The following is a 14,335-nucleotide window of genomic DNA, read 5'->3' as shown; positions in this document are numbered from 1 at the left end:
GAGAGATTATGACCTGAGCTGAAGTGAATGCTTAGCTACTGAGCCATCTAGGTGCCTCCTAAAAGCATTTGTTTTAAAGAATTGCTTCACATGACTGTTTTAGGTGCCCCTAAAAGTGTTTATTTTAAAGAATTGGTTCACATATGGGCTGGCATGTCCAAAATCCATAGGGGAGGCTGGCAGCCTGGAGACTCGGACATGATTTGATGCTTTAGTCTCAACACAGAATTTCTTCTTCCTCAGGAAACCTCAATTTTTGCCCAAGGCTGTTTAGCAATGGGTGAGCCCACGCACATTATCTAGGGTAACCTCCTTTACTTAGAGTCAACTGACTGTAGACAGTAAGCAGGTCTGCAAAATACTTTGACAGCAATATGGAGATTAATGTTTGAGTAAATAACTAGGTGCCTAGCCTGGCCGAGTTGACCCAGAAGACTAACTTTCACTCTCTCCATCTTCTCTTTCTCTCCAATTCATGGCATTCTTAAGGAGTAGAAAGTAGGGTGTAGCCAAAAAGAAACACTTCATTTATTTTGTAAAGTTGCCATATATATTTATAATAAACACTTAAAAATATCCTATGTTTACAAACATTCTTTCATGCACAATTTTTTTTTCAAACATCAAACAACTGTTAGAGAGGTGGTATTCTTTGACAGTGAGGAAATACAGTATGAAGAAGCTAAAACTTTTTCTAGGTGTGGGGCTATAATCCCTATCTTCACTGACTCGCTTTATATCCTGCTGCAGCATTTTATAGGAACTGATGGAGTTAGTGATATAAAAAATGCAAATGCCCTAAAACGTCATTAGTTTCCACAACACAAATGGAGAAAATATAGAAAGCACCTCAAATGACCCAATACATTCAGTCAAAGGTCCCAGGATAAAACAACAACAACAACAAAATTTATTTCACTGGCATTGGTTAAACATAATATATCATAATAATAAGATTTAATTAATTCACTTATTCATTCAACATAAATGTATTATATGTCAGTTCTTATTCCAGTTCTGGGAGATATAGGAGTATCTGAGATTTTATTTATAAACAGATACTGCTGTTTTATTTACTGCTATATCTCAGGAGTAAATAAAACAGCTTTAAAAAGACCCTATTCTATTAGAACATTCTGTGGAGAACAAGGGCAGGACAAAATTACTTTTATTAGTGACAATATGATGTACATTTAAATTATGTGCATTTAAATTATGGTTGAGATCCGTTGCTTTGGTTGTTTTCCCCTCATTACACACACTACACACACCATCTCACAAACAAAAACATAATGTGTCATCAGCAACCTAGAAGGCCATAATCCCAGAATAATGCCAAAGTCCTAATCCTCCACAAGAGTGAGGCTACAGACACTTTTATTGCCACTATTTGTCAGCAAATGTTTATTAGAATCATTGCTTTACATGTGTCAAGTTGGACTCAAAATTGCCAATTCACCAGATATTCCCGGAAAACATAGTCATTTGTACATAGTAGACAGGTAAAATATAACTGTAAAATGGATTCCAATATTCACTTCAGTAGAACAAAATTGCCATGCCATAGTAACACTTCCTGCACCAGTCCCTGGTAAAGCCTTGCCCCCAAACAGATGTTCATGGAAGATGCAATGAAAGTTTTAACTAAGCATGAAGAGAAGTCAACTTGTTTCTTGAAAGGAAAAAATAATAAATATAAAATATACTTAAAAATGTGCAGAATAATTCTAAAAACTTATATTTTTATAAAAATGGGTTTTCAGGAGCACTTGGGCATTCAGTTGGTTGACCTGATCATGATCAGGTCATGATCTCATGCTTCATGAGTTTGAGCCCCACGTCAGGCTGTGTGCTGACAGCTCAGAGCCTGGAGCCTGCTTCAGATTCTGTGTCTCCCTCTCTCTCTGCACCTCCCCTGCTCGCACTCTGTCTCTGTCTCTATCTCAAAAATAAACATAAAAAAGTAAAATAAAATAAATGGGGTTTTCATAAAACTGGGTGATATTGAACCCTTGCTAGACTTGGATTAAGACCCAAAGTTCTGCAGACATACCTCCCTTCCCCACTAGTCACCCTCTCCCCACTAGCCACCAGTCACAAGAAAACTTCACCATGTGGAAGTAGATTATTTTGAAAGGAGAACAATTCCACTGCTGTATCAGAAGGGTGGTAATAGTGGATCCCTATCCATGATCGGACCCTAAGCAGTTGGGCACAGGACTGGAAAGATGACTGAGAACACAAGGCAGATAGTTAGAGCCGGGTGCCTGGAGTGGCAGAGGACCCTAGGCCACCAGGAGGAAAAGCATGGGTACCAAATGTCTGCATGCTGGACCACAGAGAACCCTATGGTGAAGTTTGAGTTGACAATGCTAGTTCTAGGCTTGAATGAGCTGCACAGTGGCTGAAGGAATATTTGCCATCACATCCCATGCACCTTCAAAGCTAAGGGGCTGAAAGGTAGTTAGCAAAGAGCCAATACTCATTCTAAATTCCATTTTCTTTTCCACGAAGGCAAGTAAGAAAGGGCCTTCGTTCCTCATAGCAAGAGGGTGAGATTTATCAATATTATTCAAATAACAAAAGAAAAAAATCCCTACAGAAAGAACCCTAAATGCCTGATGAGTTATGGAGCCCTTGGATCTCTATTCAAAGAACCTGAGAGTTTGAAGAGAGTCCAGGAAGACTTGTAACATCACCTCACACCTGGTTCTCAGACAGACTCTTCTGTCATCATTGGGAGCCACACTGCTTCTTTGGGGAGACAGCCATTTGGTGGTTACCAACTTTGAAGAGCGTTCTTCCTCACTGTGCCCAAATCAGCCTCCTTTTTAACTTCCAGCCATATTGGTCCCAGTCCAAGGGCTGAGAGTGATCTATAGCACCTGCTCCTTCCTCCACAGGACAGCCTTCCTCCTCTTCCCCTCCTTCTTCAGAGCTGGGAGGGTGAGTGGTTGATTCGCAAAAGTAACTCCTGTTCATGACAGTAAATTTAGAAAGTATAAAAAAGATAAAAGATACACACACACACAACATATTCCTCATCTTAGTATATTCCTCTACCTTGAAGTAACTGCAGATAATAAGTAACACCTTTTTTCCACTGATGTGTGTGCATTAATGATATCATCTATATATACCAAATTTTTATCCTTCTCTTACATTCCACACTTTCAAAAATATTAACCTTGTTATTAAAACCATAAATGTCATTCTTAATGGCAGCACATTATTACATTGTAAAGTGACTGTATACTCTCTTTGACTACATTCCCTGACTTCTGGATATTTATATTTTTTCCCTTTTCCCTTTTTATCCCATAACATAAATAGCACTGAGATAAACATCTCTGTGTATACATCTGTGTATGCCTTTTAGATTATCTTTCTCCTGGGTTTTGGAATTATTGGAGAAAAGCATTAAATTATGTGAATGTAAGCTTCCTGATGTATATTAGAAAAACTTTTTTTGAGTTGGCCTTTTAAATATTTAAACACATCCTGCATATTATTTCTTGAGGTTATTTTGTTGTTGTTACATGGATTTAATATCACCAATGTTTGGAAACTATACACGTTTTATATGTGTATTTCACAAATATATGAAATATATATTCTGCTGTTTGCTCCTCAAATGAAAACAGTAAAAGAAGTAGCACGTGGCAAAGAGTTTCTACACAAAATATTATTATAGGCCTTAGTAAATTTTTGAAAATCAAGCATCTTTAACAAAAGGCAAAAAAAATAAGCCCCAAGCTTTTTGTGCAAAAACACACATCTTGACTTTGATGTTTGAGATTGTCAGGCAGATATCAACTTCTAAGTGCTTTGGAAAGATTTTGGGGAACAGCAAACATGTCTCTGAAAAGGAGGTGGCAGATCCATGCAGTGGCCCCCAGCAGAGCATCCGACTGCTGGTTGCAAAGGAGTAGCAGACATAATTGAAAGGTCTTCCTCCTGACACTAACAACTCCCCAGCAACAATGAGAAATAGGACAGGGACTGAGGCTGGGGACACGTGGGCTGTGCGTTAAGGATTAGCTGTCAAGTTTTGGCCCCTGTGCCCAATTTCAAGCCAAATTGTCCACTGTTCTTTGAGCACCCATCTCTGGATGCAGATAAAAGCCCCAGCCAGATATTGGTAGCCTGATCACCTGCACTCAGTTCCCCTCCTCGACTTTCTTAGATCATTCATTGGGAGCTGTCCATTTGCTGAAATTAAAATCAGTTGGGGTTTTTTTCCCACCTATCCTCCCCACCCACCATCTTACTAGTCACTAAAGTCAGGCCAATTTTTCTGTGAAATATCTTTTAAATGTACTTCTATCTTGTGCTAGGGCTCTTATTCAGATCCTCATTATCCCTTCCTGAAAGAGGGATTATCCCTGAAAGAGGCAGATGGACGCAGGGTGGGCTTCAACATCATCCTGGCATATATATGAATTCTTGTTGTGCCTTCTACTAACAAAAATGGCTGGAGTTATTTAATTAAATTATTTGGTCCCTTAGTTTCCTTCCTTGGTCATTCATTTCACATTATTATTTTTTTTGAGAGACCATGTTTTGCCCGCACAATTCTAGGGACTGTCTTTACATTGGGGGCTTAAGACATAATTAGTTCACTGCCTTCATGGAGCTTATACAGAAAGAAAGATGATAAACCCAAAAACAAAGACAATCTTAGAAGGTGATGTGTATTAGAATATAAGTAAACCTGTGGCAAAATGATGGAAATGGAATGTAGATAGAAGAGCTACTTTGGGTCAGGGAAAGCTTCAGTGATGAGGTGACTTTTGAAATCCAAAAACAAGAGGAGGCCAACAACATGAGAGTCTGGAAAGTTCCAAGGAAGAGGCTCCAGCAAGAGCAAAGGCTCTAAGGATGAAAGGAGCATAGCTCATTTGTCATACAAGAAGAAAAACCATTGTGATAATCAGAGAAATGGGTTGTTGTGGGATGAAACAAGATAATTCATGCAAAGTACTTAGTACATGAAATATCACGAGTATGAATATACAAGTATTAACTCAGTTGACAGTCTCAGTCACCTTCTGACGGAGATGTACTATTTCCCTCTGATGCACTATTTTCTTCTAATGGTTGATAAAACTGAGGCACAGAGAAGTTAGATAATTTTTCTAATCAACAGAGCTGGGATTCTGACTCCAGAGCCTGCTGTCTTCATCACTTTATCAAGCTGAGCTATGCCAGCCACCACTGATATTGATTGTGGAAGCCCCTTTAGGTGCATAATTATAGTTTGGTTTCCTACTCTGAATTACAAATCTTCAAATAGGAAGGGAATGATGGGAAAACATTAGGTCTGATCTTCTGCATCCATGAAGTTAGGGCCTACACCGCCGTTTCAAAATCGAGGCAACAGTGTCCTGAAAAGGTTATAATGACTTGTGAAAAGTCTATAACTGAGAAGTTGGAATAAACCCACACCCCAAATCCTTAGTCCAATGATACAGATGCACTTATTGAATGACTGCAAGATACAGGACTTTCATACCAATAGAAGAACTCTTACTTAAAAAAAATTCAAGGAGAGAGTGAAGGGAAATTCTAAGCAAATGTCTAAGCAAAAGTTCATCATATTTATATAAGTAGTCAACCTGTTATAAAAACAATAACAACAATAGCCTCTTACAAGGAGTATAGCCTATTTTATATATGAGAAAACTGAGATCTATAGAAAGGGGTTTACTCAAAATAACAGAGCTATCAAAGAAATCTAAGATGAGAAACTGGACTCAAATCCAGTACTTTCCAACACTGAAATTCTGTGATTTGGTATCAGTCAAGGTCCAGGCAGGAAACACAAGGCACACTATAATAAGGCCTTCAAGGGGAATTTAGTGAAGGGATTATTTGCAAAGGTGCAAGTATGACCCAAAAAGACTGGTGAAACACCCAAGTCTAGTAGGAGTGAAATTATCATTTCTGCACTGAAAGCCATTACTACAGCTATAATTAGCAGAGAGGGTTTCACAATAGGGATTCTGGCCCTTGGAAGAGGAAAACAGCCACCACAGCCCACCCTCCACCAAAGAGGGATCCCAAGGAATGAATATCATAATCTCCTTTTTCCTCCTCCTTGATCTCCTATTGGAGCTTACCTGTGGCCAAAGGGTAAGGAGTTGAGATAATATCCATAAAGGGCAGTCTCCTGGACCTAGGACAGCATGTAGAAGGATAGAGAGTGGCTCCAGAGGCCAAATGGAGATTCTCCAGACTCTATATACCTGGAATCCAGGGATCGGTGATCTACAGGATCGGTAGAAATTCTGAGTCAGTCATGCTGCTCTTCTTGGGAGTTTTGTTCCCAATTCCATGATAGGCTGACAACTGACTGATAAATTTAAGCTGATATTGAATAGACAGTTATAGGTTTAAGGAATTCAACTAGCTATTTCATGAATGGTTTAGTATCAAGAAATCCCTAGCTCCTACACTCTAGGTGAGCACAAATGCTTTTTTCTTAAAAAAAAAAAAAAAAAAAAAAAAAAGCTGTCAAGTTTTTAACTGTATTTCTGTATCTCCTTATCAGATAACTCTGAGTAATTCACTTTTTCTCTCTATGCCCTGGTTTTGTTTTTGTAAAGTAGTCATTTTCCCTATTTATTCAAAGACATTATGGTGATCAAAAGATTACTTAGTAGACAATAATCAAGAACTAATGTAAAAGATAAAATATTAAGCACTTGATTTTATGTGTTTATATTTATATACATGTTTTTATTTAAGGTTGTTTTATAATATTTCCCCAGTAAATCTGGGAAACCCCATCCAATCAAAGTAACTGATTCATTAAATGAAAGCTTCATTCCAGGGGCTTTTGTTGTTGATTTGAACAAACACAGGAGAGTGGATGCAACAAAATAATTGTGGGGCTAGACTACTCATAACCCAGAAGCCAAAATCAGCACATTACCTTGCATAATTGCAAAACATCATTTCCTAACTTGCACTTGCACTTATATCAAATACAGCACAACATTTCAGTGTTTTGTTTTGCCTGATAGCATATTGATGATCATGGAAAGTTTTAGATGTCTCTCTTGGCAGAGAAACCATCAGCACTTGGCTGTTGGAGGATTTGTTTTCAAAAAGTGACTTAAACTGCTAACATGCTGCCAATTAAAAATATAACAGTAACTTCCAGAAAAAATTTTAAAAATGTTTAACTTTCTGACAGTTAATTAACCTCATTCTAATTCTTTAGTGACTTTAGGTAAAGCTCTGACTGGGCATATAGTTGGGAAAATTTTGGGAGGAATAAAAGTATAAGTCTTGAAGTTTTGTAAACTTAAATTGCCAGCAGAAAGCAAGGTCCCTTAATTTTGTTATACATATGAGCCCTAAAAATGTTATGTTCAAATACTCACATGTTATTTTTATTTATTTAACAAGCATCTAGTATTTACTATGTGGTTGGTACAGTTCAAAGTGCATTGCACAGCTTAACTCATTGTGTCCTAAAATAGTCTTATAAGATAAACTCCCTTTATTCCCATTTTACAGAAAGAAAAATGAGGGCTGAGAATCATGTTACCAGTGTGGGGGCAGGTTAAAAGATTGACCCAGAAGTTGAGCTCCAGTGTCTATACTTTACCAGTTCTCTAGTTATGTTCAATGTTTTGATTGGTTTTAGAGGAATTTTTCTCCACTTACCTACTCAACGTAAGTCAAGCCTTGTGCACCCCACATTGCCCAGAGAAATGGTGGTAGCCCCTTGAATGAGTTCTTTCCCCTCTCTGGACCCTAGTCTCACTGTCTACAAAGGAGAAGCAGACTGTGTGCTTCCTCCCAGATCTGGCATTGCAGGAGCCAATGAGATAGCACGTCTTATTCCTGGCTATGACAAACGGTGGATGCTTCAAAGCTAGCATAAACTTTCCTCCTTTCATGGCACTTTACTACATATAAGAAGTAGGACATGGGAAACGTTGGAAACTCCATGTAACCCAGATTTCTTACCAGTTGGCATTACCATTTACTCGCTGTAAACTATGTGTTTTACTAATCTGAATATTTGTTCCTTTTTTTTTTTAATGTTTGTTTTAGAGAGAGAGAGAAAGAGAGACAGAGCATGAGTTGGGAAGGGGGCAGAGAGAGAGAGCGAGATGCACATAATCTGAAATAGGCTCCAGGCTCTGAGCTGTCAACACAGAGCCCGACCTGGGGTTAAAACCCATGAGCTGTGAGATCATGACTTGAGCCAAGCAGTTCGATGCTTAACTGACTGAGCCACCCAGGTACACCTGTCTCTGTCTTTTTTATGGTCTTTAATGGTTTCTAAAATTCTTTATCCTGATTATCTCATTTTATCTTCATTAAACTCCTGGGAGAATACAAGGGTATACTCTCCATTTAGCAAATTAAAATATGGAAAGATTAAGTGGCTTATCCAGTCACATAGGTACTTAGTGACATTTGGAAAGATGAGCATTCTTTTCCTGGTCCATCATATATTTACCAAGAATCTTCATTAAGCCATGAATGACTCTTAGTATAAGAGGCAGAGACAGGAGTCCCAGGACAGCTGGTTTAGCACATTTCATGTCAATATGGTACATTTGTTGAGCACTATTTGAAAAGTAATAATTCTAGGAACAGGAAAGCATATAGATCACTTCCTCTGAAGAATGAGATTGCACTGACATAAACAAATAAGTATAGACATCACTCAGATACAATGAATGAAGGTAATGCTGTGAGAGATAATATAAGAAAGGTATTAGTGTTAAGAAGTTAAAAGTGGAAACTCTGGGACTAGCCCATTTGATTCAAATCCTATATTCAAATATATATTCATATATACATATGAATATTATGCAGTCATAAAAAAGAGTGAGATCATGTCATTTGCAACAACATGGACGGACCTAGAGGGTATTATGCTAACTGAAATAAGTCAAATAAAGAAAGACAAATATTACACATTTTAACTCATATGGAATCTAAAACAAATATTAATTCAGAGGGAAACATGCACCCAATGTTTATAGAAGCCTTATCTATAATAGCCAAATTGTGGAAGCAGCCCAAGTGTTCATCAACAGATGAATGAGTAAAGAAGATGTGGTATTGATAGATATAGATATACTATAGATATAGATAATATAGATATAGGTATAGATATAGATATAATTGGTTAAGTGTCTGACTCTTGATTTTGGCTCAGGTCATGATCTTGTGGTTCATGAGTTTGAGCCCCACATTGGGAGCCTGCTTGAGATTCTGTCTCCCCCTCTCTGCCCCTTCACCATTTGTGTGTTCTCTCTCTCTCTCAAAAACAAATAGACATTTCAAAAAAAGACAGATACAGATATAGAGATAGAGATATATGGATATAGATAAACACAAAATGGAATATTTTTCAGCCATAAAAATGAAATCTTACCATTTCCAACAACTTGGATGGAGCTAGAGAGTATTAATGCTAAGTGAAATAAGTCAGCCAGATAAAGACAAAGGCCATATGATTTCATACTTATGTAGAAATTAAGAAAAAAACACAAACAACCATAGGGTACAAAAAAAAATGATAGGAGGCAAAACAAAAATGGATTCTTAACTATAGGGAACACACTGGTGTATAACAGAGGGGAGGGGGTGAGGAGATGGGTGAAATAGGTGATGGGGATTAAGGAGTGCACTTATTTTGAGAAGTGGAGTGGGGGAGGATCAGCCAAATGGGCTAAGGGGAGTGAGAGACACAGGCTTCCAGATATGAAATTATGGAAAGGATGTCACAGGAATAAAGGGCACAGCATAAGGAATATAGTCAACAATACTGTAATAGCTTTGTATAGTGGCAGATGGTAGCTATAGTTGTGGTGAACACAGCATAATATACGAACTTGTCAAATCACTGTGTTGTATACCTGAAACTTACGTGACACAATGTGTCTACTATACACAAATAAGGAAAAATTACTAAAAATTGGTAGTGAAAGGGAGAGGATCGATGTGAGACACATGATGAAGATACAATTGGACACACTGGGAAACAGTTGGTACCATTGAGTTCAGACAGGAAAAAGGCAAAGTGATTCTGCCAAAAGGAAAATGGGGGCATTAAGCAAGATGAAGGACAGAGAAGGTCACAAAAGTGGGTTAAGATGATGATTTTATTTTAGACAGGTTGGCTTACCGTGTCTGAAGAACAAAAGCCATTCTTGAAACAAGCTTTATTTTTAACTGATGTATCTTTTCTTTCCAGGTTACTTATATGATTAAGTCTTTTGCTTGCCAGGGTTTTTTTCTATTTTCTTACTATTAATTTGGGCCAAAGGGGTAGAGCGATAACTACTCATAAAAAGTCACATAGAAGTTTAGATAAACAAAAGTCTTCTCTATTTTTTCGTTTATTAATAATTTTAGGATTGGTGACTAATGCACTTTCAAATAGGAGTTATAAATATCTATTTTCAAATAATGTTGACCTAAGAAGTAGTATTTGGGCTGAACATGAGTCCAGTCAATGCCAGTTTCTGCCAGTTTCCTTTAAAAAGTGAAATGAGAGCCTAACACTTCAAGCAGACTCAATTTTACACTCCACCAGGTCTGTAAAATACAGAGAATCGCTATGCTGTCCGCTTAGATTGCAGGTTAAAGTTTAACTTTCTTACTTTCAAATTGCCTTTTGCCAGGGGATATAGAGCAGCAAGTGTGATAAGCAGAAGTACTTTACAGAAACATTGGTCCATCTTTGCTTCCATGCTCCCAGAAAAGACAAAAACAAAACAAAACAAAAAAAAACAAACAAACAAAAAAAAAAACAAGTCCTGGGGTTAAACAGGCAGGAGAACTTATTCACCTTTCAGCAAAGAGTTTGAGTCTTGGGTAGAAAAGCAATTCATTCCATGGTACATCGTAGTGTTCTCTGAATCTGCTTGAAGGTAGGCATTCTCCAGTGAGTGTTCCTGGAAGTTATAAAATCACATTTAATTTCTCTCAGTGACAGTGCAAAATTAATGAACACTTTAGGTGAGCAGATGTTAGAAGGGTCAGTGGCAAAATTATCATCATAATAACAGAACGCATGCATGTAGATTCCTATGATGCACCTTATGCTATGCAAGTCTTTTATATGCATTATAATATTTAATCTTTAGTTATTGTTCATTCAGTAGGAGATAGAGTTACTTTTTTTGGTTGATATTTACTCCCTAGTGATATCACTGAGTTTCAGGGTTTTCTGTATGATTTATATGGTAATGACTCTGACATTTACATCTTTAGCCCATATTGTGATTCTCAACTCCAGACCCATAGATCCATCCAGTCAGCTGACAACTCCACTTGAATGTCCAATTAGTGACTCTTCCATTAGACTTAAGGTCTATGTGAGCAAGGATTTTGTTGTTGTTTTTGGTGGTGATGGTGGTGGTCATTCTAGTGTTCATAGTGCCTTGAACAATGCACCTGGCTCATAATAGGCACTCAATAAATAATTGAGTGAATGAGTGAACAAATTGTCTCTAATATCCAGAACTATTCTAGGCATTAGTAGTAACAAGGTAACGGAGACAGATCTCTTGTCTCCACATGGTCACATCACAGAAAAAATGACAGATATCCAAGCAGGTCAATGATATATAAAGCAATTAGAGCTGACAATAGACAACTATGCATGCTGCATGGAAATCTGAGAATGCCTCCGCTCTGGAAAGCCTCATCCACATTGCAATGAGCCTTAAAGAAAATAAAGGGAGAAGAGGAGAAGAAAGTCAAATTCATGTAGAAAGAGATGGTTCAAGCTAGAGGAATAAAGTTGACAATGCAGGCTTTGCTCAGAGCATAGCAAATTGTCCAAGATATGATGTCATAAGCTATGTGGGGAGAAATGACAGGCAGTAAAGATAGACTATTGTCTCAAATTCCATTCCCAAAACTGGTCCTTATTCCTTTGTCCATACCAAACTGGAAGAGTGTACAAAGTCTATTTTATTTACATATTTTTAAATTTTTTAGATGTTTATTTATTTTTGAGAAAGACAGTGTGAGTGGGGTAGAGGCAGAGAGAGAGGGAGACACAGAAGCCGAAGCAGGCTCCAGGCTCTGAGCTGTCAGCACAGAGCCCAACGCAAGACTCAAACTCATGGAACCCAAGATCATGACCTGAGCCAAAGTCAGATGCTTAATCAACGGAACCACCCAAGATCACCTAAAAGGTCTATTTTAAATGCTTTCTACACATTATTTTATTTCAATCTCTTGATTGCAAATCAAATCTTCTTTGCAGTAAGTCCTATTATTGTCCTCCTTTATGGATGAAGAAATTGAGGCATAGAGAGGCTAAGGCTCTTTGCCCAAGGTCACAGAGCTAACAGGAGTCAGCAAAGGGATTCAAACTCAGGAAGTATAATAACAGGCCCCTCACTCCTGAAGATTCTAGAACAATGCCTCACTAGTAAGTGTGCAATAATTATTAATGATCATAATTGCTTCCCTTTATTAATTGTTGTATGTCAGTAAGTAATTCAAACAATATCTCAAAGCAACCTTATGAAATTGATATGAATATTGTTCCAAGTTTGTAGATTTTAAATTGAGGCTAGGAGAGGTCAAACACACCATCCAGTTTCAGAATTGATAAATAGGGGGAAAATTGGAGGAACTGAATAATTTGTTAGAATGAGTGCTCACAGGCTCTTTTCTTTTTATTGTAAGGGTGGCAGTAGAAGTTTCTGTCATTAATACTCATAGTACTACAAATAACAACAATACTATGATTGTTTACTATGTGGCCAGTCACACATACCAGCTCATCTAATGCTCAAGGTCACCCTATACTATACTATCAGGTTAGATTTTATGCTCATCTTTATACAATTGAACATATGGCAGATGTAAGGCACAAAGAGTTTTACTAACATATCTTAGTCACACATAAATGCCATGTGGACTAAGCAATTGGCCTTTCTCTAAACCAAGAAACTAGCTTAAACCTACAAGGAACATAACATAACCTAGACCACTGCTCAGTTTTCCTAATGCTCTGTTTTAAATAGGACCATGACAGATAAATGCTTTGTGGCAAAAAGTTACTGGCATCCCTGATATTAGCCCCAACACATCCCTCCTAAGAATTTATTATTACTAAACTTACCCAAACTCTTTTTAACTCCCTACATAATAGATTCCAGCTATTTACTCTCTACTTACTAAAGCAACCCACAACCCAATAACATCTTTTGAACTGAACATTATATTTTATGTAAATAAAATTTATATCTGTCTAGTTCATACCCAATAATGAATGTTAACGAGACTTATTGTGGTGATCATTTTGCAAAATAAGCAAATGTTGAGTCATTAGGTTCTATAGCTAAAACTAGTATAATGTTACATATCAGTTATACCTAAATAAATAAACAAACGAATACATAAAATCTCCATGTTTACTCTTTTACTGTAGGTTTTAAATTAATATTTTTAAAATGTATCACCTGCATATGTGAAAAAAAAAGTAAAGGGAATATAGCCTTTTCCTAATGACCAAGATCTCAATTGGTCATTAGGAAATCAGTCCTTGACTGATTTACTCTTATTATTACTTACTATAACATGCTTATGTGCCTTTCCAACTTTATGTTTCCTCCTCTGTTCTCAGGCAATCAGCTGTCACTTCTAGACTTTAGAGTCATTAAACTTGGGTTTAAGTCCTCAGTCATAGCTTTCAATTTCTATGTCCTTCGTAATTTGCAACATTTCTTCCAACACTGATTTCCTCATCCATAAAATCAGAGTGACATTATTTGTGCATAGGGTAATCATGAAGTTTAGCTATAATAATGAAAGTGAAAATAATTTTGTTTACTACAAAGTGCCAGCTGTCAAATGTTAGGTATTATTACTGTGACTCATGGGCTTCTTTTAGTCTGCACTCCCCCTTTCCTATCCCCAGCTGCTTCCAATGTAGAGTTAGAAGCATATTAAACTTGTGGGTATAAGAAGCATGGGGACACTCTTATTGAGTTAGGACACTGACAGGCATGCAGCAAATTGCTATACAGAGAGTTAAGGAGAGCAGGGTCTTGACCTAGCTAGATCTGCAGCTAATGTGCCCAGTGGCCTTTGACTTACAACCACTGGTGCTAAGACTCTATATTTGAATATAAATTTACAAAGTTAAGGGGCTGGATTCAAAACCATGTTCAGTGCTGGGGTGACCAGGTGGCTCAGTTGGTTGGCTGTCAGACTCTTGATTTCGGTCAGGTCATGATCTTGCTCAGGTCACGATCTTACGGATCCTGTCCTAAGATCCCACACTCAGATTCCACACTGTCAGCATGGAGACTTCTTGGGATTTTCTCCACCC

At 37.5% G+C, this 14,335-nt stretch overlaps 1 protein-coding gene across 2 annotated transcripts in view; it reads left to right on the top strand.

Annotated features, from left to right (window-relative positions):
- Positions 1–14,335, top strand: part of KCNIP4 (potassium voltage-gated channel interacting protein 4) — a 1,146,137-nt gene that overhangs the window by 1,021,382 nt on the left and 110,420 nt on the right. The gene's annotated exons all lie outside the window — the stretch shown is intronic.

Source organism: Crocuta crocuta, unplaced genomic scaffold (assembly GCF_008692635.1).
Source record: "Crocuta crocuta isolate KB4526 unplaced genomic scaffold, BGI_CrCroc_1.0 scaffold179, whole genome shotgun sequence".
Lineage (NCBI taxonomy): Eukaryota > Metazoa > Chordata > Mammalia > Carnivora > Hyaenidae > Crocuta > Crocuta crocuta.
The sequence above is the reverse complement of the archived record's forward strand: the minus strand, read 5'-3'. Positions and strand labels throughout refer to the sequence as shown.